The sequence below is a fragment of the Schistocerca americana genome, chromosome 6 (genome assembly GCF_021461395.2).
Source record: "Schistocerca americana isolate TAMUIC-IGC-003095 chromosome 6, iqSchAmer2.1, whole genome shotgun sequence".
NCBI lineage: Eukaryota > Metazoa > Arthropoda > Insecta > Orthoptera > Acrididae > Schistocerca > Schistocerca americana.
Window position 1 is genome coordinate 521495704 of NC_060124.1, and position 27246 is coordinate 521522949.

Genomic DNA, 27246 nt, shown 5'->3' on the forward strand with positions numbered 1-27246 from the left:
TCCTGCCTGTCTTACTTTCTTTTGTTCTTTGCCGTGGCTAGGTCGATCGATTTCTGCTTACAATTGAAAGGGACAGCTGGAATTTCCGATCAAACCGTCTTGTATAGAGACGTTTATCAATACAAATCATATAATAAATAATTTGTCATAAATAATAACACTCACCCACGTTGTTGTTGTGGTCTTCAGTCCTGAGACTGGTTTGATGCAGCTCTCCATGCTACTCTATCCCGTGCAAGCTTCTTCATCTCCCAGTACCTACTGCAGATCACATCCTTCTTAATCTGCTTAGTGTATTCACCTCTTGGTCTCCCTCTTCGATTTTTACCCTCCACGCTACCCTCCTATACTAAATTGGTGATCCCTCCATGTCTCAGAACATGTCCTACCAACCGATCCCTTCTTCTAGTCAAGTTGTGCCACAAGCTCCTCTTCTCCCCAATTCTATTCAATACCTCCTCATTATTTATGTGATCTACCCATCTAATCTTCAGCATTCTTCTGTAGCACCACATTTCGAAAGCTTCTATTCTCTTCTTGTCTAAGCTATTTATCGTCCAAGTTTCACATCCATACATGGCTACACTACAGACAATTACTTTCAGAAACGGCTTCCTGACATTTAATCTATACTCGATGTTAAGAAATTTTTCTTCTTCAGAAGCACTTTCCTTGCCATTGCCAGTCCACGTTTTATATCCTCTCTACATCGACCATCATCAGTTATTTTGCTCCCCAAATAGCAAAACTCCTTTACTACTTCAAGTGTCTCATTTTCTAATCTAATTCCCTCAGCATCACCCGACTTAATTCGACTACATTCCAGTATCCTCGTTTTGCTTTTGCTGATGTTCATCTTATATCCTCCTTTCAAGACACTGTCCATTCCGTTCAGCTGCTCTTCCAAGTTCTTTGCTGTCTCTGACAGAATTACAATGTCATCGGCGAACCTCAAAGTTATAATTTCTTCTCCATAGATAAAAGCAATATGGCTACCTCAGGACCTCGTAAGCTTCATTACCGAACTCAACTTTGCTAAACTTTGACGTGATAATCTGACGTTAAAATTTTTCTTGTTGTGGTCTTCAGACTGTAGACTAGTCTGACGCAGCTACGGAAGGTAGTCTATCCTGTGCAAGCGTTTTCATCTCTGCATTGCTACTGTTATCTGCAGAGAATTTAATTTCCTTTCTGTAATCAAGGTTGGTCTCTCTTCCTCTCTCTCTCTTTCTCAACAATTTTAACCCCCCCCCCCCCTCCCCCCTGGTCTCTCCTCCTCAGAATCACACCTATGCTTAGTTCCAAAGGTGGACCATAGCGCGATTATAAAGTTGGTCTCAACTGGCTTGTAAGTGCACTCAGCTCCTCGCACACTACCATTTTTTCGTTATTTAGTTACCCCACTATGCTCTACTTCGTTTCACAATTTTACGGGAAGCGACTAATTCTTTGTTGTCTTCGGTGACACACTACTTAAAATCTACAGCAACAATTTCACATTATTTATCGACAAACCTTGTCCAGCGTCACGCCTCAAAGTATGTCGCCTGTTGGTCGCTGAGGCGAGTTACGTCCAAGTCCATGTATCCTCCATAGCATTCCTGCAACAACGCAGAAAAAGTATGTTTTGAATAACTTTATATTTAAGGACGCCTTGCTATCACTCGTATCACAATTTACAACGTAATTTGTGCAAAATCACAGTTAAATTTTACTATCAAATCAACACATTAAAAATAAAATAAAGTGTGCAAGGACTACTGACGGCGTGTGGATTACGAAAGCTACGCCGAACTTCGTGACAACATTTTAGGAGATAATATACATTTTGTTCAATAAAATAAAAGTTCGAAGTTCACTGCCTGACGAAAAAAGTGACTCAATTACAAGGAAAGGAGATAATGATAAGAATCTCCACAGTTCGAGCAGATACGTTATACTATGTCGGAGATTACAAAATGGAGCCGCACGGTCTGAGGCGGTTTGTACAGTCCGCGCGGCTCCCCCCGTCGGAGGTCCGAGTCCTCCCTCGGGCATGGGTGTGGGTGTGTTGTCGGTAGCGTAAGTTAGTTTAAATTAGATTAAGTGGTGCGTAAGCTTAGGGACCGATGACCTCAGCAGTTTAGTCCCATAAGACCTTAGCACAAATTTCCAAGTATTTCCAAAATGGAGTCAAATTCAAGAAGAACTCGGCAGTAAGAGCCCACTTATCAGTTTGATGTTGCGAACTCTCTGGCCTGAATACAAGCGCTGATTCGGTTGGAGAGTTCGTCATGCAGCCATCGAACCCTGTCCTGAGAGAAGTTCGCCCACAACTGGCCCTTAATATCGTCCATACTGCCACTGAGATGAAGTTGATGTCCGACATAGTCCCACATATGTTCTGTTGGGGACAGATCTGGGGATTTTTCTGACCAGAAGAGTTCCTCAGAATCACGCATACAGTACACAGACACATATAACACGTGTAGAAGAGCATTGTCCTGTTGAAAAATCTCACCATATACTGTCAAATGAGGGGTAACCCATAAGGACGCAAGATTGTCACGTATTTTTGTTTCATCAGAGCTCTCTCAATTGCTGTCTCCCGCAGATTATAGTTACACCTGATGGCTCTGCACACCATAACGTTGAGGTAATACCGCGGTGCCCTTCCAAAACACTGCAAGGGTGGAACATTTCCCTGAGTCATCAACATACTTACAGATAATGGTAATCCCTGGGTGATACAGAATCGCGATTATTCGTTCAGTACAATGCGACGTCATTAAATGAGCAACTCAAATTCCCGGCCACGAAAGCACTTCAAACACTGCCGTTTGTTTAGATAGAAGCATTTTTATTTGTCATCAGCTGTATTTACTCTTGACCGGTTCCGGTCATTTCGACCACTACCATCTGTAAGACGGTGCAAACAGAAAAACTATGTAAATTATTTACAAACGAAAAAGATCGAAATATACGACTTCTATCTCTGAACATCAGCATCATATACAGTAATTACAAATTTATAAAATCTGTTGGTCTAAAAATGCATATTTTTTGCAGAAGACACTTCTGTATACAAAATTGGACAATGACAAAATGTGTATCTCAAGATAACAAGATTTTGACACTAACTTGGAAAACTTCCGTAAGTTGCACATAGACCCACGACCCTTCACAGGCGACTACCATCTTAGGCCTATGTGACCTGAGATGACGAAAGCGTCTAATATGCCAGAGTAAAAGCATAAGAATATCTGAAATATAATCATTGGTAAAGTCAGAGAGAACATCAGTTAACAAGACTAATTCCAGTGTTGGCACCATGTGTTCACCATCAAAAACCAATATAGTATTGTATATGAGTATAGGATCAAGGAAAAAAGAGGCTAAACGACGGTAACTTGTACAACATGTGAATCAAGTAAAATGTGCAAATAAAATAATGTTCTGAAAGAGCCGTATAATGGTATAATAAACTCTTTGTACGAAGGACATTTCTAAACAGTAAATACGATAATTGAGCTTACCATTCAATGGAGACATGTCAGTACTAAAAATTTTCATTACAATATCAAGTGTTATGCTTATCAAACATAAAATAAAAGGTAAACAACCATAATAGATCATGACAAAAAAATATCTGTCAACTCACTTATCTAATAGAAAAAGGAGCTTTCATGTAATATCATGAAAGTATGTAAAAGATATTTGTTTGCCCCTTAGACATCGTGTGCTCAAAAATAGTGTGGCCAAACTATTGGAAACATAATAAAAGAAATTAGTAAGCAGTTGAGGGACTTATTTTAAAAACCAGGCAAGTACAAAACTGTGACTTTTCCGGAACAAGAAAAGTAAAAAAATCTTTCCACTATTTAAACTGACGTCTGAAAAGTGATCAAACGTACTCATGGCACGTACTCATAGCATGTTAAACAGGAATACCTTTTTCACTTATGTTCGTCTTTAAGTTTACGGTCTATAATTATTTCGTAGGAGCACAGTCTCATCGAATTTGCCTGGTACTAGTAGAAAATTAAGAAAGAATGAAGCTCTAATAATTTTTTCTGGACAAATGTAGTGTGTTTTCAAAATGCTGTTTGGAGGGTATGTGACAATGAACACAAGACAGTATTATTTCCTTTACAACAAACTGGAAAACAGACTTAGTTATTCCCACTGTTCCAGCCATCACTGCTATCATTATCATCATCAACTGAAACTTCCATTTCCTCCTTTACATTACAGGTTTGATTTGGAGTACCATAAATAAATATCTTGTAGAAGTCTTTGGTTTATTCTTTCAGGAACTGCATCAGGTTAGGAAAATCTCTTTCTTTAGCCGCCTGAATATCTGGGTTCTTGTCGTACAACTGATGTAAATCCAAAGCAGTACATTCTGCATTAGTATTTCTCTTAATAATGATTTGAATGTACCACGGGCCAAAGTGAGAGTAACGCAATGAGACACAAAACGTATCATCCACATAATTGTGAGTCATCTATACCTGCTGCAGTTTGAGTGGAAATTTACGCCTTATCAAACAGAATGGTTCAAAAGCACGTTTGATGTTAACGAAATCATGATGTTTCATTATGTTCAGCTGGATTGGGTAAGTAGTGTACGGACTTCAACAGTTTTCCCGACCCAAATTTCAGACGTTCCTTTAATCTTTGTCTTGCGCTTCCCTATCGGTGTGAAGTCTTTATCGTTTGGTAAACAGCTGTTTCCTTACTCTGGAACAAATATTTCATCCATTTGTAGATCTTCAAGATGTTCACTTGCCTGAACATGAACTGAACCATAACTTTATTGTTGTTCAGCCCAGGACACACATCACTAAGCAGAACAAACTCATCACTTATGTTTTCTAATGGAATGTTGTTATAGCAGTTCAGAATCATGCACATGACTTCGTTAGGACCCTCCCTTCCTTCATTTTGAAGATAACGGTAAACATAAGTGAGTCATCTGCCAGATGGTGAGCCCAAAAACATGGTACCATAATTTCCATGCGTAGTAAATGGTATTTAATTGCAAGTGCGGTAAGGGACCATTTTACCGAAAATCTAATGAAATACAGTTAATGTGCCCTTGTTTCACTTTTAGAATCAAGTTTCGTTTCATGCTTACAAAATCTTGTGCCGTTTTCAAGTGGACTGTCTTTTGAGCTACTAATTGGTTCTTTCCTCAGCTTTTATTGCACTGTGCAATGAATTACATATGGTACATGTATCAGACACTGGGATACCCAAAATGCTTTTTAAAAGATTTGTATACTGTTCAGTAGCTTAAACAGAGAAGACTCATATCGTAGTTGTGTAAACAGCAAAATGCATACCATTTATGGTCGAATCTTGTGGCAGGTAGTTTCGATTTTATCAAGCAGAGGAGAGTGTGGTTGCCTTGATTAAAGGAGTTTATATGATATTCAGTCAACTAAACAATCGGCTCTGGTGTCTTTTTTCTATCTGTTTTGGGAATCTCTTTTATCTCTCTAACACTGCCCGTACATTAAAGTACTATTTAAGTTAAAATGAACGTTCTTGATCACAGTAACATTTTTTTTATTTTTATTTACCGGTTTCGGCTTATGTAAAAGCCGTCTTCAGAATGTTTGTCCCCCTCTGGCTGGTGCTGGTTCTACATAAGCCGAAGCCGGTAAATAAAAAAAAAATACTATTACGATCTTCACTGTTCATTTTAACTAAAATATACGAGCATCATCGCTGTTCTCCATACGCTATGTGGTCTAAATTTGTACACACTACAGTAATCTTCCGGACTCTGTACAGCCTGTGCTTGATTATTCCATGAAAGCTAACGGAAACTACTTTACAAATCAGAATACCCCTAACCTTCAATTTTCAACTTGTAGGGAAATGCAGCTGCAAGATTACAACTTCCCATCTGCACTCCAGCGACGTTTGCTCTTAATGTATTGCACAGTAACCAGTATAGTAAAATGAGGACAGGGAGCCAAGAACGGGAAACAAACGAATTCTGGAATTTTCCAGCTTTTGTAGGAAAAACAAGGGACTAGCCTGATTTTTGTAGAATAGCAACATTTTCAATGGATTTTCCTTTGGATCTTTATGGCTTCTGCCGAAACTAATTGCGTCATGATATAGATTTGAAGCCGGAGAAGAGCAAGTCGATATTAGCCAAAAAAACGGTTTTGAAACTTTTCCGATTTTTATAGTAAAACCCTCAATTGAAGAGACAGAGGATCTCAGGAAGGTGTATGAGATAGTAAACCTACATTACAGATCAATAAGGAATACATGTAGGACCTCGAGTTACAACTGACATGAAGCTAAAACCACGTTACCAGTAACATAAAACCAAGACCTATTATTATGGATGTTATATACATTGGTTGTGATTATAAATCAAAACTACAATATTTACATAACATTAATGATACAAACAGAAACATCTAACCAATAATAAATACAGAAATAACACTTTACTTCATTATGTCAGTTACACAGACATTTCACACCTACTGAATAACAAAATTGTGTGAAAATAGAAATATGAACTGGTCAGTAATGAAGTGTCATATTTCACGATTTACACATGCCATGAAACTTCAGTTCATCCATTACTAAATCATACTGTAACATAACTGTAGGAAAACCTTGGGAGGACGACGGTTCAATCCCCCGTCCGGCCAGCCTGATTTAGGTTTTCCGTGATTTCCCTAAATCGCTCCAGGCAAATGCCGGGATGGTTTCCTTGAAAGGGCACGGCCGACTTCCTTCCCCGTCCTTCCCTAACCCGATGAGACCGCTGACCTCGCTGTCTGGTCTCCTTCCCCAAACAACCCAACCCAAGCCAAAACCTTGGTCTCGGGTTACAGTCGATAAAACATTTGGGTTACAAATAACGTTAATTTTCGTGATACGTATGCAAATGTGAAGAATACTTACAGAATGGAAAAAGCTATGTAGACCTTTCAACTGCCAAGACCACAAGGTACAATGTGTATACTTAGGCCCTACGTTACAATCCCTATGAAATGTTTTATAAAATAGCAGTTGATAGTAAGGAACGCCCTAAATATGTTGAATATAGCAGTATTATCCCCTGCACATATGACATAAAACACGACAGCAAAATAATGCTTTACAATTGCTAAAACCTTAATACCTGTTAAGAATTTGAAAATTACAAATGAAGGTATTAATCAGGTCACAAATGCAACTTATAAGTCACTGAACAAGGGAGAAACTTCATGTAAACAGTAGTAAGACGAAATAATGGTAATGAGATGAAGAAAGTTAATATAGCTCGCTTAAACACAAATAAAGTAAATTCATCAGCACCTTCTTTGCACCTTTTTGTATGCATTTTCTGAACCTTTATGCTCCTTTTCTGGCCATGATTTGAACCTTAAAATCCGTTCAATAGAAATGAAACTTTTATTCAAAGACAATGATTACAAAGAAGTCATCGTAATTCATGATGGTCCTCTGTACATTACTAAGGGCAGGACTTGGTTCTTATTAGGGTACGTGACCACCACCGACGACAGTACACGTTCTGCAACTTACTACCATGCCGGACATAAGAGAGGTAAGGAGTTCTTGTGTTAGCGCCTTAGATTCCTCTAGCACCGCGCTTGACAACAGGTGAATGGTCATTGGAGCACGTATACGTGCTACGCATCTCACAGGTGATTGATGCGATTTACGTCAACGGCAGGGGCATGCCAGTCCATTCGCCGAATGTCCTCTCGTTACAAGATCTCTCCCTTTTGTGCTGTTCCATGTGGTCGCGTATCATCACAAATGAAGTCAGAGCCGAATGCAGCCCTGAAAAGACGCACGTGAGAAAGGACGGCCGAGTGACATTAACGTTGACTTTTGAGTGAACCACGTTCAGTGACGGTGGTGTCGTTATGCCCATTCATCCTCACACCACAACACTTGCGCTGACAAAACGATCATGTTCGACAGTGCTGGATGTACCTGTACATGGAGAGAGGTGGAAACAGGCAACGCACCCAAGAACATTGTATAAGTTTACAGGAAAGCAACCAACTTAGACAGGTGTCTAGATGCCGCTTCGCACCACTACTCAGCCCAGAGGTCCGCATCGTTGCCAGGAAGAGAGCATTATCACATTTTTCTTAGGAAAACATCGAGGTCTGACGTCTACGATGATCTAACCATAAATTGAGCCGTCAAACGGAGCGCTAATAATAACGACGCAGACAAGAAGAACGAGGAAACTACTGCACTTGCATTTGCAAGTGACCTCATAGCCAGAGTCTTTAAGAATAATAGTTTTTCTGTTAACACAAGGTAATCGACTTCAGCCTATCTACATCGGACGTGCTTCAGGGCCTCCACATCCTGCAACTGCGGAAAAGTATTAATTAGCAACGCTAAGTGGTTACCCGTCCGTTACAAGAACTAATTGTGTTATGTGACACGGTGCAGCTACATTATAGTTCAAATAGTATGCGCTGTTACATCGCACTGCGATCGTGAAACGCAGCTACTACACAGCGGTCCATCAATGACGGAACATGCGTAGGTAAAGAGGCACGCGTCAAAACTGTGGCACCAGGGCGGAGACAAGTCCGATGACACCTCTTGGTAAATGAGATGAAATGACGACATCGCCGGCTGCATTGATGTTATGTCGCGCTTAAATACTCAATTTCTGAGACCTCAGTCTCACAAGGGAACCTGCCCATTGCACCCCCCTCAGATTTAGTTATAAGTTGGTACAGTGGATAGGCCTTGAAAAACTGAACACAGATCATTCGAGAAAACTGGAAGAAGTTGTGTGGAACTATGAAAAAAATAACCAAATTATCAAACTGAGTAGGCCATGTGCAAAATACGCCACATCAAGGACAAAGTGAGCTTAGGAGCGCCGTAGTCCCGTGGTTAGCGTGAGCAGCTGCAGAACTAGAGGTCATTCGTTCAAGTCTTCCTTCGAGTGAAGAGTTTATTCTTTTATTTTCATACAATTATTATCTGTCCGTCCGTCCGTCCGATGCGAGGTAACTGCACCGTAGGATGCGGATGCTACACCTAAACAAACATCGAAACATACGACGTCAGTCGACTACAGCGCACGGAAGAGAGAGTATCCCTGTTAACGAGACTCCCTGGCTGGCAGTTGACTGTTCGCTACTTTGGACGGGAGTGCATTAAATACGTGAGATGTATTCCGTGGGCAATATGAATCCAGCAAATATAGCTCGCGACTTCAATAACAAGATCAATGAATATTTTCCGAACTGTAAGTTTGCGGTGCGGTCGCAAAACATAGACACTAAACTTATTACAGTGAACCGAGACGTCAATCAACGAACGGACAGATCGTAACTTTGCGAAAATAAAGGAAGAAAAATTTTCAGCCGAGATAAGATTTGATCCAATGAACTCTTGCTCCGCAGTTGCTCACGCTAACCACGGGACCACGGCGCTCCGAAACTCACGTCCTCCTTGTTGTTGGTTATCTTGCTCATGGACTACTCAGTTTGATAATTTGGTTATTTTTTTCATAGTTCCATACAACTTCTTCCTGTTTTCTCGAATGATCTGTGTTCAGTTTTTCAAGGCCTATCCACTGTGCCAACTCATAATTAAATATGAGGGGTGTGCGATGGGGAGGTTCCCTTGTCAGTGTCTGGTCGTCCCATCTGTATCTCTGTACTATAACGTGGATGGCGAATCATGATATGATGCTTTCCGCCTGAGTGTAAACTTCGCTTCCGAGACCGCCAGCTGCATTGGGTCTTCGCCGCTGGAAACCGCCACTGTTGTTTAGTCTCTTCCATAACTGGTTCACGATCCTGACGAGCCAGGGATTTACCCTGTTGGAGGGCCATAACAAGTTACTGCCGTCAACCTTATGGCTAAGGGCCCTGAGTACCGCCTCCCTGGCTGTACGTGGTAACACCTATCTTCTGATTTCGGCCCAGGGCTATCACGTCCGTCGCATGTGATATGGTGTCGGCACATGTATAAGCACACATCTGCCTTCGAGAGCAATGATGTGGACAGCACGAATTTCCGGCGGACTACGGTTAGTTCGCGCCTTTTCCGGCTACCTGCACACCGTCACTGCTGGATCCTAATCCACGCAACACCTGGGTGCTGCGTCCACATTCCTTGTCGCTGTTGAGAGAGCGATGCTGCGCGCCTTCCGCAGTGCCGGAGAAGACAATATGTACGGTAAAATCACTAACAATAAACAAGTGTTAGACAGCGGTTTCTAGACGACATCTTCGGGCATATGACAGCTGCCTTCACCAGCTCCCAAGCGCTGCCTCCTGTACCTATAGCGCCACCACTACACAAGTTCAGCCTGCACGCCTGATAAAACTTGTTACCTAAGGAGTGACCACTACATAACACTGAGAACGAGAACGGTGTGATAGTGGCGACAGAGAAAACCATGGAAGGTGCAAACAAATGTTGACAAGCCACCGTGGTGGCCAAGCGGTTCTAGGCGCTGCAGTCCGGAATCGCGCGACTGATACGGTCGCAGGTTCGAATCCCGCCTCGGGCATGGATGTGTGTGATGTACTTACGTTAGTTCGGCTGAAGTAGTTCTAAGTTCTAGGGGACTGATGACCTCAAATGTTAAGTCCCATAGTGCTCAGAGCCATTTGAACCATTTGAGCCAAATGTTGACAAGCAAAAGTAAAGTATATCAATGGTGCGCAAATTACAGAATCAGCGACTAATGTGCTTAATGGAGCATGTTACAAAAGCAACCCACAAATATTTCATTGATGACATAGGCAATGTGTTATTAGACTGCAGTTTCCGCGCCATTATGAACAATGCATCCACATACCATCTTTGCAAACATTCCACAGTTTCTGTCAAATAGAACTGCAATTCTAGAACAGAAAAGAAACAGTAAAATCTGTTCCATCCATAGGATTATATTTCAATAATGCTCCCGGTCCAAGGAGTCACTGTGTTTGGATGTAAGTGCCCCCTGCCCCCTGCCGCCGTTGGATAAGCAGCTGCAGCAGCAAGTCGTATACTCCTAGCTCACTCATTTGTTACATAGTTTAATTCTTAATTTCTTTGCGTGTTTTTGGTACTTGCATTGTTTAATTCATAAATTTCGAGCGTATTATAGTATTTGAGAGTTGTAGCATCGCGTTTTAGTACCTGAATAGTGTAAATTCGCGTAGTCGTTTGTCTACTGTTTTGTTTTGAACGGCCAGTGTCGGTTGGTCGCAGTCAGTGTGCTCCCTGCCGCCGTTGGATAAGCAGCTGAGCAGCAAGTCGTATACTCCTAGCTCACTCATTTGTTACATAGTTTAATTCTTAATTTGTTTGCGTGTTTTTGGTTCTTGCATTGTTTAATTCATAAATTTCGGGCGTATTATAGTATTTGAGAGTGTAGCATCGTGTTTTAGTACCTGAATAGTGTAATTTCGCTTAGTCTCCTTCCGCCGCCGAGCAGTGTCAGCAGTGCGCAAGTAGCAGCATTACTGCATTTACTAGGCAATCTTGTATTTTAATAACCGTTTAAATTTTGTCGATTTGTTTGCGCTCTCTGTAGATTAGTTCAGACGTTCTTAGCAAAACAGTTTTTAGCATGGATAGGGACTGCAACTGCTGTGTTCGGATGCAGGCTGAGTTGGCATCCCTTCGCTCCCAGCTTCAGGCAGTGTTGGCTTCGGTCACACAGCTTGAGGCTGTTGCCAATGGGCATCACTGTGGGGGTCGGGATGGGGGTTTGTCGGGGACGGCCAGCTCGTCCCACGCATCCCCTGATCGGACTACGACTGTGGTTGCCCGGGATACTGCCCGCATTGAGGCTGATCCCTCACCTGTGGTAGAGTGGGAGGTCGTTTCAAGGTGTGGCAGGGGGCGAAAGACATTCCGGAGGGCTGAACGGAAAGCCTCTCCAGTTTGTCTGACGAACCGGTTTCAGGCTCTGTCTCAGGCTGATACTGATCTTCGGCCTGACATGGCTGCTTGTCCTGTTCCAGAGGTTGCCCCTCAGTCTGCAAGATCCGGGCAGTCGCAGAGGGTGGGCTTACTGGTAGTTGGGAGCTCCAACGTCAGGCGCGTAATGGGGCCCCTTAGGGAAATGGCAGCAAGAGAGGGGAAGAAAACCAATGTGCACTCCGTGTGCATACCGGGGGGAGTCATTCCAGATGTGGAAAGGGTCCTTCCGGATGCCATGAAGGGTACAGGGTGCACCCATCTGCAGGTGGTCGCTCATGTCGGCACCAATGATGTGTGTCGCTATGGATCGGAGGAAATCCTCTCTGGCTTCCGGCGGCTATCTGACTTGGTGAAGACTGCCAGTCTCGCTAGCGGGATGAAAGCAGAGCTCACCATCTGCAGCATCGTCGACAGGACTGACTGCGGACCTTTGGTACAGAGCCGAGTGGAGGGTCTGAATCAGAGGCTGAGACGGTTCTGCGACCGTGTGGGCTGCAGATTCCTCGACTTACGCCATAGGGTGGTGGGGTTTCGGGTTCCGCTGGATAGGTCAGGAGTCCACTACACGCAACAAGCGGCTACACGGGTAGCAGGGGTTGTGTGGCGTGGGCTGGGCGGTTTTTTAGGTTAGATGGCCTTGGGCAAGTACAGAAAGGGCAACAGCCTCAACGGGTGCGGGGCAAAGTCAGGACATGCGGGGACCAAGCAGCAATCGGTATTGTAATTGTCAACTGTCGAAGCTGCGTTGGTAAAGTACCGGAACTTCAAGCGCTGACAGAAAGCACCGAAGCTGAAATAGTTATAGGTACAGAAAGCTGGCTTAAGCCAGAGATAAATTCTGCCGAAATTTTTACAAAGGTACAGACGGTGTTTAGAAAGGATAGATTGCATGCAACCGGTGGTGGAGTGTTCATCGCTGTTAGTAGTAGTTTATCCTGTAGTGAAGTAGAAGTGGATAGTTCCTGTGAATTATTATGGGTGGAGGTTACACTAAACAACCGAACTAGGTTAATAATTGGCTCCTTTTACCGACCTCCCGACTCAGCAGCATTAGTGGCAGAACAACTGAGAGAAAATTTGGAATACATTTCACATAAATTTTCTCAGCATGTTATAGTCTTAGGTGGAGATTTCAATTTACCAGATATAGACTGGGACACTCAGATGTGTAGGACGGGTGGTAGGGACAGAGCATCGAGTGACATTATACTGAGTGCACTATCCGAAAATTACCTCGAGCAATTAAACAGAGAACCGACTCGTGGAGATAACATATTGGACCTACTGATAACAAACAGACCCGAACTTTTCGAATCTGTATGTACAGAACAGGGAATCAGTGATCATAAGGCCGTTGCAGCATCCCTGAATATGGAAGTTAATAGGAATATAAAAAAAGGGAGGAAGGTTTATCTGTTTAGCAAGAGTAATAGAAGGCAGATTTCAGACTACCTAACAGATCAAAACGAAAATTTCTGTTCCGACACTGACAATGTTGAGTGTTTATGGAAAAAGTTCAAGGCAATCGTAAAATGCGTTTTAGACAGGTACGTGCCGAGTAAAACGGTGAGGGACGGGAAAAACCCACCGTGGTACAACAACAAAGTTAGGAAACTACTGCGAAAGCAAAGAGAGCTCCACTCCAAGTTTAAACGCAGCCAAAACCTCTCAGACAAACAGAAGCTAAACGATGTCAAAGTTAGCGTAAGGAGGGCTATGCGTGAAGCGTTCATTGAATTCGAAAGTAAAATTCTATGTACCGACTTGACAGAAAATCCTAGGAAGTTCTGGTCTTACGTTAAATCAGTAAGTGGCTCGAAACAGCATATCCAGACACTACGGGATGATGATGGCATTGAAACAGAGGATGACACGCGTAAAGCTGAAATACTAAACACCTTTTTCCAAAGCTGTTTCACAGAGGAAGACCGCACTGCAGTTCCTTCTCTAAATCCTCGCACAAACGAAAAAATGGCTCACATCGAAATAAGTGTCCAAGGAATAGAAAAGCAACTGGAATCACTCAATAGAGGAAAGTCCACTGGACCTGACGGGATACCAATTCGATTCTACACAGAGTACGCGAAAGAACTTGCCCCCCTTCTAACAGCCGTGTACCGCAAGTCTCTAGAGGAACGGAGGGTTCCAAATGATTGGAAAAGAGCACAGATAGTCCCAGTCTTCAAGAAGGGTCGTCGAGCAGATGCGCAAAACTATAGACCTATATCTCTTACGTCGATCTCTTGTAGAATTTTAGAACATGTTTTTTGCTCGCGTATCATGTCATTTCTGGAAACCCAGAATCTACTATGTAGGAATCAACATGGATTCCGGAAACAGCGATCGTGTGAGACCCAACTCGCCTTATTTGTTCATGAGACCCAGAAAATATTAGATACAGGCTCCCAGGTAGATGCTATTTTTCTTGACTTCCGGAAGGCGTTCGATACAGTTCCGCACTGTCGCCTGATAAGCAAAGTAAGAGCCTACGGAATATCAGACCAGCTGTGTGGCTGGATTGAGGAGTTTTTGGCAAACAGAACACAGCATGTTGTTATCAATGGAGAGACGTCTACAGACGTTAAAGTAACCTCTGGCGTGCCACAGGGGAGTGTTATGGGACCATTGCTTTTCACAATATATATAAATGACTTAGTAGATAGTGTCGGAAGTTCCATGCGGCTTTTCGCGGATGATGCTGTAGTATACAGAGAAGTTGCTGCATTAGAAAATTGTAGCGAAATACAGGAAGATCTGCAGCGGATAGGCACTTGGTGCAGGGAGTGGCAACTGACCCTTAACATAGACAAATGTAATGTATTGCGAATACATAGAAAGAAGGATCCTTTATTGTATGATTATATGATAGCGGAACAAACACTGGTAGCAGTTACTTCTGTAAAATATCTGGGAGTATGCGTACGGAACGATTTGAAGTGGAATGATCATATAAAACTAATTGTTGGTAAGGCGGGTACCAGGTTGAGATTCATTGGGAGAGTGCTTAGAAAATGTAGTCCATCAACAAAGGAGGTGGCTTACAAAACACTCGTTCGACCTATACTTGAGTATTGCTCATCAGTGTGGGATCCGTACCAGGTCGGGTTGACGGAGGAGATAGAGAAGATCCAAATAAGAGCGGCGCGTTTCGTCACTGGGTTATTTGGTAACCGTGATAGCGTTACGGAGATGTTTAATAAACTCAAGTGGCAGACTCTGCAAGAGAGGCGCTCTGCATCGCGGTGTAGCTTGCTCGCCAGGTTTCGAGAGGGTGCGTTTCTGGATGAGGTATCGAATATATTGCTTCCCCCTACTTATACTTCCCGAGGAGATCACGAATGTAAAATTAGAGAGATTAGAGCGCGCACGGAGGCTTTCAAACAGTCGTTCTTCCCGCGAACCATACGCGACTGGAACAGGAAAGGGAGGTAATGACAGTGGCACGTAAACTGCCCTCCGCCACACACCGTTGGGTGGCTTGCGGAGTATCAATGTAGATGTAGATGTAGACTTAGAGGAATAGCACACCACATCAGAATTTTTACGGAAAAATTAAAGCGGCCAGTAGTTTGTTCAGATGAATCGTTGATACACTATTCCTTGAATAAATTTTGCAAAGTGGCACTATACTGATAAGCAACAGTGGTGATCAGTCTTACATTGTTGTGAATGCTAAGTTTACTTTCGTGTGTTCTTCTGCTGCATGCTTAAAACAGAAAATCTTCAAGCCATCTCGTGGCAATACAGAGAAGTAAATTAAATTATTCAGAGACGATAAAAACCGAAATTTTGACATTAATTAACGAACAGCAACCTTTCCTTTTTATATCACTGAAAGGTTTGCGGTAAAATGATTCCCTTCTTGATTTCGCCGTATCATCTAAACTTAAACCCTGACCAGAAAGTCCGGATACCTGCAAAGAATAAGATCCATAGTCCTAATGCTGCAATCATGTATCTCTTTAACCCGGAAAAATAACAGCTGAAATTTTTGCTGTTAATAAATTAGCTGTTTCAAGTCTTACGACATAAACTGTTACTTCGGAGAATTGGGCATCTATTTCTCTGTGTCTTATTCGATTTGCTTCTAAGCTGGCCTCAAAAGGCTCAGTGGACCTCCTTCTAGAACTTTTCACCAGGGAAAAAATTAAAGTTGTCATTAGAAATCGACCACACGATTTTGCGTATCTTGCTTGCAAAGGGTCGATAATAAACTTCTCTGTACTGTTCCAGCCTTAGTATATGAAGGGCATATTTCAATAGTGGTACAAGTCCATTACCAGCACTTTTCTGTCTATAATGCTTCTGAAATAAATGAGCCAAACAAACAGAAAGAAGCCATATGCTTCAATATTTCTGGTATCTCAACTGCAGATTTTTCAGCGCCCATTTAGCTTTAGGACTCTGTATCTCAATATGAACAAAATGGACTTGTACTACTATTGAAATAAGTCCTTCGTATCTACTGCAGAAGCGAGCTTGCTTATCATGTTGTGATATTAAGTTTCAATATACTTACGTTAGAGAACTACAAATTCTTTTTATTACTCCAAAAGTGCGTGATGACTACTGGAGAGAGATTCTTTGACGGACGAGGAAATTGAAAATATAACAAAATCTGTCTGCATAGATTCGAAAAGTCATACACGAATGAGACAGCAGACGATGAATCGACATACCCAACTATGGAAAGTAGCGACATCACTGGGGAAGGTAGTTTCAGGGATACTGTCAGCGGAGTCTCCTGGTCACCCATGGTACTCCGCACGCCCTGTTTCTGCTCTGGTTCTAAATGGGCACTTCATTAAGTGGCACATACTTACGAATAGTGTGTCATAGGGCTCCACTTGCGAAGGTACTTGAGTGTACGCTCTTCTGACATTTCTCCCAACCCATGACCCCTGCTTTTCGGAAGGGCATCCGGCCACCCCTTAAATTAACCCTGCCAAATATGACCGTAACAATGTCGACCCTGCGAAGCCGTTGGACAAAAGCACAAGGAAATAAGTCTTGTCCCCTGCTTTTCGAGCGTTAACTCGGCCGTGGTGACAATGTGGAAGATGACCGTTTCGCCTTGCCAAGTAATACGCATCCGCGAAACTGGAAGAACAGTAAGAGAACGTGTTAAAAAACATGTTTAAGGCAAGAAGTAAACTCCAAGGTATTGTAACACCACGCATAATGTGACTAGATTATAGATTTTTTGAACATATACATGCTAACCAGAGAATGTAAAATATGCAAAGTCCACGAAGCAGTCGAAACATCGAATAATGATCACAGAAGATAAGACGAACAAAGTTTAATGCAGAAATACTATTTCTGCATCACAAAAATTTTGATAAATGCACAATACTTCATTTCCTTTCTTTTATAATGCATTGAATCATAGGCTTTACATAAATTTACTTATGTATCCCCACCATTACTATAAAGTCGAATTTTATATTGCTGAAAGATCTCGCAACAACAAGGAAGTGAATGGTTTCAATACTAAGTACAAGAATCTCATGCCAAAACATTGTTAGCAAATATCACTCTAAATTTTCGTATCTTCTGCAGTTCATCGTTTAATGCAGCGAGTCTGTATCTGAATTTCAAGAGCTCTAGCTTGCCCTCGATCATTATATTGTGAACAAACTGGCCAGATAATCTTACTGTGTTTAAGGATTGCAAATCGCCTTACAGCTGTCCGTAGTAACTGTAGTAACTGTTCTATGCGAACGTGCTGTACCGCCGTTCTTACTATGACATCAAGGCTTCCTTGAAGCCTCTGCCATACTTCGTTGGCTGTGCAAAACGTAAACCTGTGTGTTGAGGTGTTTTCGTTGTTACATTTATACAGTTAAGTGAACAGTATGTAGCTTATTATGTACTGAAATACTTTCCTTGACAACTTTATATCACGTCGATCTGGTATTTGTTGTTAATTGACGGTTATTAAAATTTTTCAAGACGTCAGGCCAGTTAAAAAAAATTATACTTGTTCGGGGTTCTGAGAGTGTTTGGAGATGTTGGTTTTGTAAAGTAGTCATACCATTTCCTTGCTGTACACATTCTATTGCTCCGACGTACGTAGTTACTCTACATTCCTGCCGTTCTCAAGATGCTAGGTTTTGGGCGGATTTTTCCAGCGTCAGGCGTAAAAGAGTTTGTAAGGATAGCCATCAAATTTGGAAAGTTTACTTTTGTTCTTTGAATAACACTGTGTAGTACCAAAGCCTTCCAATGTTTCCTCTAAATCACTCAAGCCGATTCCTGTTTTCTCGCAAGGTAATGTTAAAGTCTTGTATTTTACTTTGAAATATTCGAGAGCTGACATGATACTCTCAACTATTCGTATTTTTGACGATACTGGCAGTATGGACGTGACTTAGAAAACCCCTGATACGAAGCAGTCTTTTACCAGTTTTGAATTTTGATGCATTTCAGACTACTCATTGAGACCTCTTCGACGCTGGCTCAAACTTTGTGCAACATTGAACGCCAATTGCAGGCCGGCATCTTTAGTGGATCTGAGACGTGGTCGATCCCTAGACTTTGGATCTTTATCGCTACAAGGATACACTGTCTAACCGTACACCAAGACCAAGGTTCATTATTCAAGATTTATTATGGTTGATAATGGCTCCAGTAAGATTCTATGGCTATCAAGACTGCTTCTGACAGCTACTATCTGATCCCGTGCTGAAATAAATACGCTTAAATCCTCGGCGAATGACCCGCACACAAACTTTTTCCATAATAACGCCAAAGTAGGGATCGCCCTGTTCATTTTCCTGAATAATCGCACCCCTGCGTCTGCGTTAAAGAGCCACTGGTAGTGGACAACCCCGTGTCATTGATCGCTTAATGCCAACGGCTCCTGTTATTTTCCCGTTGTCATTATATTTGATTTTGTACCATTCAACAATAGTTTGATGATCTGTCTGAATTTATTACTAATTCCAAAAGCCTCCACAGTTTTGAACAGGCAGATCCTGTCAAATACTTTAGAGAAGTCAACAGAATGAGGTTTATAATCAGCAGTTGTTCGTTATTGCTATTATTTTACGGAAGACGCTGAATGTGTATATGACATTGCTTCCGGGTACTGAGAAGGTATAGTGTTCCCCTGTCATTTTTTTCATTACCTGCTTTAGTATGGAATTAATAGCTCCGATCATAATTTTGTACCCTGCTTGCATCAAAGTTATCTCCTCTAGGATACTATGCTTCTTGATGGATATTTCTTCAGTACTAAAACTAATAGTCCTTCCAGGAAACTTGCGGGCAGTTGTCAGATGTTCCAAGCATTCTTAAATACGTCAATAACTTCGTCTTTTTAAATGCCACAATAAGGATGACAGAATTCTGCTGGTAATCCATCTCAACCTGACGATTTTCGGCAGCATGTTGTACTCGTATACCATTATGTGGCATTGCTATGTATAACGCAGAGTGTCCTCCATTCTCATTAGATGATCATTGTTATCGTACAGTAATGCTATCCATTATCGTAACAGGTCCGTGTGAGTGACTCAATAAAAGTGTGCAGCTTTGTCATCATATAAGGGAACTATATGCGCAGCTTGTTATCGTTGGGGCAACCACATCTAGGACTGAGTGACGCTGTCTCAGCTGAGAGTTGGCTGAACAGTAGAAGCCTTTTCAAACCAACGGCAAAGTACACAAAACAGCGATTACAACAGCAAATCAGCAGAGACAGGCATGGAACTTTCCGGCAGGTTAACACTGTATGCCAGTTCGCGAACTCTCCCATTCTCAGGGAATACGTGCAGAACTAAAGATGTGATAACGGATCATGAGTCGTGTTTGGATAGCTCAGTCAGACATTGCCTGCGAAAGGCAACGTTTTGGGTTCGAGTCCCAGTCCGTCAAATAATGTGCCAAGAAATTTCTGAACAGTGCACGTTCTACTGCAAAGAGGGAGATTCATTCTAGAGTTCCTCGTGGTCCGATGGTCATCCGGCGAGGAGGAGAGAGGTCACTGGTCATCTAGCAGACAATCGTCCGAATGGAAGAGATCCGATATGGTTACACACGATGCACACCAAAGACGCAAAAGGTGCGACAGTATTGGGAAAGTTGAACGCTGATACTACATTCATTTTGACATCCAAAAAACCCTTATGGACTCTTGCACTTCAATGTATTCTTTCCTCAGCTTCTACCCCTATACACGGTCTCATCAGAAGTACCCGGCGACCCCTACAGCATGTCTAATTGAGCGCTAGATCTCACGGAAGGCAGATCCGGCAGTTTAAAAAGGAGGTGAATGTATTGTGTTGCCAGTAAAAACACTAAAACAGCAGAAAGGGCCAGACGGGAAAATTCAGGTGACTTCGAATGTAGACTAGGCATTGGATGTTGCCTAAGTAACAAGTCCATCCGCGACATTTCAACCCTTCTAAAGTTGCCCAAGTCGACTATTCTAACTAGCAGTGGAAACGCACACATCCATGCCAGAGGCAGGATTCGAACCTGCGATCGTAGCAGCAGTGCGGTTTCGGACTGAAGCGCCTTGAACCGCTCGGACGCAGCGGCTGGCAAATCAGCAGAAAGACTCACTCGTTAGTTCCAAACTGCTCCCAGGAGTCCAGTTAGTGCAATGACTGTGTGTATGGGGCGGAAAAGAGTAGGTTTCGATTGGCGAGCGGTTCCTCATAGTCCACACATTTCTGTACTCAGTTCTACGCTACAGTTGAGGTGGTGTAAGGCACCGCGCCACTGTACAGTTGATGACTGAAAACGAATGATTTGGAATGTTGAACCACGCTATACCCTCTGGCCGTCCAATGAAAGGGTTTCGTTTGGCAAATGTTTCCTGTCATCACGTGTGGCGCCAACAGCGAAGTTCGGAGCAGGTGGTGTTACGGTTTAGGTGCATTTTTCGCTGTCAGTGTGTGGGAAAACGCTAAATGTGGAAGGACATGAACACTGTAGAGTAAAGTAATTGTTCGGAGACGATGGTAGTTCGCGTCAGTATGACAATGCACCTTTCATAAAGCAGCATCTTCGAGGCCATCGTTTGTAGACAATAACTTTCCTAAACTGGGTTGCTCTGGCCAGTCACGATCTTAACCTACGGAGCCACTTTGGGGTGAGTTACAATGTCAAATTCGCTCCAGAACCAATCGTCCAGTATCATTACCTTCTCAGGTTTCAGCTGTTGAGAATGTATGGGCTGCCATTCCTTTACAGACAACCTCGCTGTGTGTGTCCCCAGCAGAGTTCCAGCAATGATAAAGGAAAGGGAGGACGCACAACATATTGATGTCCACTTATAGATGTCGGCATACTTTTGAACAGAAATTGTATTTCTGTTAATACAGTAACGACAGAAACACAAAAATAAATAAAAAACTAGTGGCGATTAACACTCGCGCTATGAGGGTCCGTGCAAACTTAATTATGTACATAGACAATTCATTCATCCCAAGAGTCCATAATCTCGACGATTTTTGCTTGTAAATGTAAATGTCGTGTGACTAGGGCCTCCCGTCGGGTAGACCGTTCGCCGGGTGCAAGTCTATCGATATGACGCCACTTCGGCGACTTGCACGTCGATGGGGATGAAATGATGATGATTAGGACAACACAACACTCAGTCCCTGAACGGAGAAAATCTCCGACCCAGCCGGGAATCGAAGCCGGACCATTAGGATTGACATTCTGTCGCGCTGACCACTCAGCTTCCGGGGGCGGACTTTGTTTCTTATCGACGTTGATACTGGTAAGAAATCGGTTCCGGGAAAGTTTTAGTTTAAAGTTTGACGTCGATGACAAATGACAGAAGTCAAATAGTTAAAAAGTGACAGTTTGTATGCGTAGAATTGCATCGTTGACTATCGATAGTCGCCTCTCTGCCGAGCGCAGAGCAATAGTGGGAAGTCGTAGCGTAGCTTTCGTGGAGCGAGGGCGAAGTGTTGTGTTGATACCGTGGCTGCATCACGTATCTTACAAGTTACGGTGAAGTAATTCAGAATGTCTGCTACGCAACTCTTGCGTTTAATTTTAGTGTTCGCGACGCCGTATCAATGTTTTTCCGAAAAGTGATGTTCCTCGATTTCGTGCGTCGTGTCGGGAGAACAACAATCAATCGCGTCGCGAAGGCTACTGAAAAAAGAATGTGAACTGGTATGACCCTAATTGCAAGTTCTAAGTGAAAGAAACATATATTGTTTTGACTGGCTGAATATCACGAGCGCAGGTACTTTCTCGTTCGTAAATCGTACATGAAATTTTATGGAGCATCCGCGTCGCGATTCAGTCACCGCACGCTCGTGTTATAAGCTATTGAATTGTTTAGTACTGTTGGAAGAACTGCGCCAGTCGTAAACTGATAAAACATCCGTTGAACAGTGATTATTTTGTGTTCTATGCACAGTGTTTTTGCACTGGACGCCATCGTTTAGGCAGCAGCCTTAAACGTCACAACGGAGTACAAATTCAGATCTCGTCCATTGTGGAGTAATGTTAACTATGAACAGTGCTGCCCCACCCTGGGCGAGTGTTTAACAGAATACCATGAACTCTACCAGATCAACTTGGTATCGTCGGTGTTAGTGGCTCATCTCCATGCTAGACAATAGTTATGACATGACACATCATAGCAGGCAGGGGAGACAGCAGCAGATCAACCGTCGAGAAAACGACCAGGTTCATGGGTTTAGGCACATGGTCGTCAAATATCCAGCCCCGTTCCTGTGTCTAGGGAGTGTTGTACAGTCTCGAGTCTTAAAGGCTAGCTTTTATAGTCCTGCATACCGATCCCCGTTTCCTCCCGGGCGTGTTACAAGTCTTCTTTTTTTTCCCCTTTACGTTCACTGTGAAACCGTAATCCAAATGGTTCAAATGGCTCTGAGCACTATGGGACTTAACATCTGAGGTCATCAGTCCCCTAGAACTTAGAACTACTTAAACCTAACTAACCTAACGACATCACACACATCCATGCCCGAGGCAGGATTCGAATGTGCGACCGTGGCAGTCGTGCGGTTCCGGACTGAAGCGCCTAGAACCGCTCGGCCACCGCGGCCGGCCAAACCATAATCCTTCCCGAATTACATTGTTATAAGTTTTAATGCGTAAGTTTTCGAGTATTAAAATATGGGACACAAATGGCTGTATCCTTTTATTTTACTGACGTAGAGACTTAACATTTTTACACCAACAGGGGACCATAGGCCTTAGTATGTGATGTAAAGTTCAACTTCATACGTACACCCGCTTCTGAGAAAAATAGGTGTCAATAAACGTCGGACAGACAGTCTGATCTGATATGATTTTTTTTATTTACTTGTATTACGAAGACTAGCTTCTTGCCACATTTTATAATTCTAGGGCAGCAGGCAGTACCTTATGAACCGTGGATTTACTATCAAAACCTTTTCTTAAGAATTTACTTTATTTACTAGGAAATCATCAAGAACATTAACACATTTAATCACACTATGTGAGCGTGGAAGTAGTTGCCAGTGGGCAACTGATGAAAGGAAATTAAATTTACAAATGGAAATTTTATTCCTAAAAACCCCCTTAAAAAAAAAAAAGATTTAAAAATTATTATCAGAAAGGACCCTCTAAATATCAAGTTACAATTTATTCAGAGACAGAAATAACAATTTTTTTTTTTTGACAGTATGAGCTTTCTGGTTGAGAAGCTTGCCGCTCCCTTTTAACACGGCCGTAGTCACGACCACTCACAACAACCTCTGCAACACATCAGATTAAACTAAAAATTTTAACAACTCACACAAACATAAACTATGCACCCTGTAGAAGGGATGTAAATGGTACAAAACACTCACATTAAAAAAAAATTACTTGCCACCGAAAGTGCGACTTGTTTTTAAAAGAAAACTCTTACGATGGAAGAGTGGCAACTTTATATAGTAAAATGACCATTTAAGTAAAAACCCATGAAATGCAGTCTTACATAAAATATACCAACATGCTCTACATTACACATATACCGCATCTCAAGATGATAGGCAAGATAAAAACATATTTCAATAAAGCAATAAATTCGTTAACACCGAATCCGACATACATGACAGAGGCAGCTATTAACGTACGGCAGACCAACAGACAGACAGAAAGACACTGACTGCCTAACAATTGCGGACCAGAGACAGATGAGCGAGCTGGTGACGATTGACTGACCAAGAAAACAAGTAGAATTTAACAAGTAAATGAGACAACATATCACGAATCACTTAACTTCTAATAAACTGCGATGTCTTGCGAGGACACGGCGCAGCTCCCCCAAAACGCTCACCCGAACCGTCCGCAGCCAGCCGCTTCAACGGACGCAGGAAGAAGCGCCGGTCTCCCATCTCACGGCGTCGCAGCTCGCGCCGGCCAGACCAATGTCGTAGGTTGACTCATGTTGCTCTCGTGTCGGCCGCGAAGCCACTACCCCTCGCTATACGGCGCGGCCCACTGGACTGACGTGGCGACCTCACATGCGCCGACGCTCAAGACGGACAAGTCATCTTGTGTCCCAGTGCACGACCGACCAACCGATCCATCCAACCGCCAATGAGCATTGCCTGAACCAACTCGAGCAGACTGGCGTCGTAACACATACTAGCACTCCGAACGACAGACAGACACTGACTGCCCAACACTGACCCGGCTGACCAACTGCCCACATTCCCCCGCCTAGCGAGCTCATAGTGCCCCTTAAATGAGCGTGAACAGGCTACCCGTAACCTCTCCCACCAGAGGGAGACACCAAAGCTGCGATTGCCACAGCGGTGCCACCGCCAGAAACGGAGGGCGACTGCTTCACACATAGCGCTGCGGCGCGCTCTTCAAAACAGCAATTTTTTACCACGGCTCACCTTATAGATTTTCATGAATGAGCTTACGATTATCAAAACATGTGACTTGAATTAAACCAACAAGGGACCACACACGTTGGTAAGTGTCATAAAGTTCAAATTGATACGTCCACTCGTTCTTGAGGAAAAGAGTTTTTGTCAGACAGACAGATAGATGGATCGACAAAAAAGTGACCCTTTAAGGATTCCGTTTCCATCAATTGAGGCAAGGAGCCCTAAAACCGAAATAATTGATCCAAGACCTAAGAATGAAGACTGAAGTCCTTGATGCTCTTAGTCGGGAGGACGACGGTTCAATCCCGCGTCCGGCCATACTGATTTAGGTTTTCCGTGATTTCCCTAAATCACTCCAGGCAAATGCCGGGATGGTTCCTCTGAAAGGGCACGGCCGACTTCCTTCCCCATCCTTCCCTAATCCGATGAGACCGATGACCTCGCTGTCTGGTCTCCAACCCCAAACAACACCCAACCCCCTTGATGCTCTTACTGTGCAATACACATTTAACGTCGGTATAATGTAACGATGGTGATCGTCCAGGAGCCACCATGTTCGGACGCAAATTCTGCACAGAGACTGAGGTGTGTGTACTGTAAGACCTTCAGTACACACACCATCAGATTAGTTGACTTGTCGCTCTAACGAAGTAGGCGAGTGGCAGCAATATGTCTCGTGGTCTTATCGTGGCGTGTTTGTCTTATGCCGTTAGGTCCGACGATAGAAATGCCACTTGCACGCTTAGAGTAGCAGATTGACGGTGACCAACTTTAAAAAGAACTTGATTCATTTTCACACACATTTATTAAAATAATAACAAGCATAAAAATAACTTAACTTGGTTCTGGATGCTATTTACAATTGACAATCTGAAGTTCCTTTGGTCTTGGTACGTTAATCGTATTCTCTCATATCTCTGATACTTGACAAAAGTGTCTATACATTTATCTTCATGGCTATGTACAGGAATATGGTAATCGTATTAGGCGCAGACTGAAACTTGACTATAGACTGGTACAGACTAATGCAGAGTGTTACAGACTGGTGCAGACAACTGCAGACTGTTACAGACTGGTGCAGACAAATGCAGACTTATGCAGACTGACTAATCGGAAGTCTGTACACTCGTTATAATACCTCGCGCGTACAGGTATCACTGTGCGAGTGTGATCGGCGAGGAGAAAAGGTTCTACGTTAGCAGCAATCTCATTGGCTGCGTTACATACTAATACGCGGATCGGCGGAAGCAGAATTTGGTCCGTCTCTAAGACAGCGCCATCTCGTAGTGCGGAGACGGACGAGCGCTGCGCCTGCGCTGTTGCGCTTAGCGGGGCGCGCTCTTATTGGGAAAGTTTTGTACGCGCTGACTACGCGGAACTATGTACACAACAGAGACACAATGTGACGAAGAGCTGCGTGTGCGTTCATTGTTGTTAAGTCGTTAGAGTAACAGCTATTACTGCACGCTGACAGAGTAGTACTATTTAGCGAGCCAGTTTTAGCGCCGGCCGTATCCGTTTACGAGCTGTTAGACGACGCTTAAACTCGTGCCTTGATAGTAAGCGAAGGCACATTTCGCGTTAATTAATATTTTAACTCCCGCTCGTCGCAGCAGGGGACAAGAAAATGGAGCTATGACTATGGGGGCAGAGAGGGAGGTGGGGGAATTTGGTGGGAGGGGGAGGGGGAGAAGAGGGTGAAAACAAAAGACCGCCCCTCGTCTGGCGCAGCGAGTCACGGCCTGTTTGTCAGCAATTTATTCGGCCAACAGCGGGCCGTTGGCCGGGCGGACAGCGGGCCCAAAAACTGCCAGATTACGCGCGCGCCGGTGTAATTCGGCAGTTACATTCATCCGGGCGGCCACGGCCGGAGCGTTCTCCATTGTAAATGAAGTGGGCCCGGCTCGGCCAGGCCACAGCCCCGGCGTGGCTGTTTTTGCGGCTGCTGCGACGCCGGCCGGCCTCCCTGGCGCTCATGTAAATGCAGCCGGCCGGAAGGCGCTCCGCCGCCAGACAGTTAAACGCTGCCGGGAGGTTGCCAGACGCCGTTCTTACTGGCCGCTGCGGCCGCGGCTTGCATCTTTTATACCTCCTGTGGGCACGCAATCTTCGCGGCTAAATTAATATTCACACACCAGCAAGCTCTGCAAGAGTCCCCAGTGCCACAGGGCTTTTACCGTAGGCGAAAAACGTACTGTAATGTGAGGAAGGTACGAGGAACTGAGTAAAATATTGACCCATTCCTTTCGGAATAAGCGCATGAGCTGTGTCGATTCATGAACTACAATATTTAATTATTCTACACTGAAGCCGTCTAAAGAGACCTTTGGAGAAAAGAGAGCCACTTGTATGAATATCAAGAGCTCAGAAGGAAACCCAGTTGTAAGCAAAGAAGGGAAAGCAGAAAGGTAGAAGGAGTATATAGAGGGCGATGTACTTCAGGGCAATATTATGGAAATGGGAGAGGATG

At 43.3% G+C, this 27246-nt stretch overlaps 1 long non-coding RNA gene across 1 annotated transcript in view; it reads right to left on the bottom strand.

Annotated features, from left to right (window-relative positions):
* Window positions 1–1531: 1531 nt before the first annotated feature.
* LOC124619873 overlaps window positions 1532–27246 on the bottom strand; it is a 1840881-nt gene continuing 1815166 nt past the window's right edge. The window contains exon 6 of the long non-coding RNA XR_006980155.1: window positions 1532–1601. This is a non-coding gene — a long non-coding RNA (uncharacterized LOC124619873). The remainder of the gene's footprint in view (window positions 1602–27246) is intronic.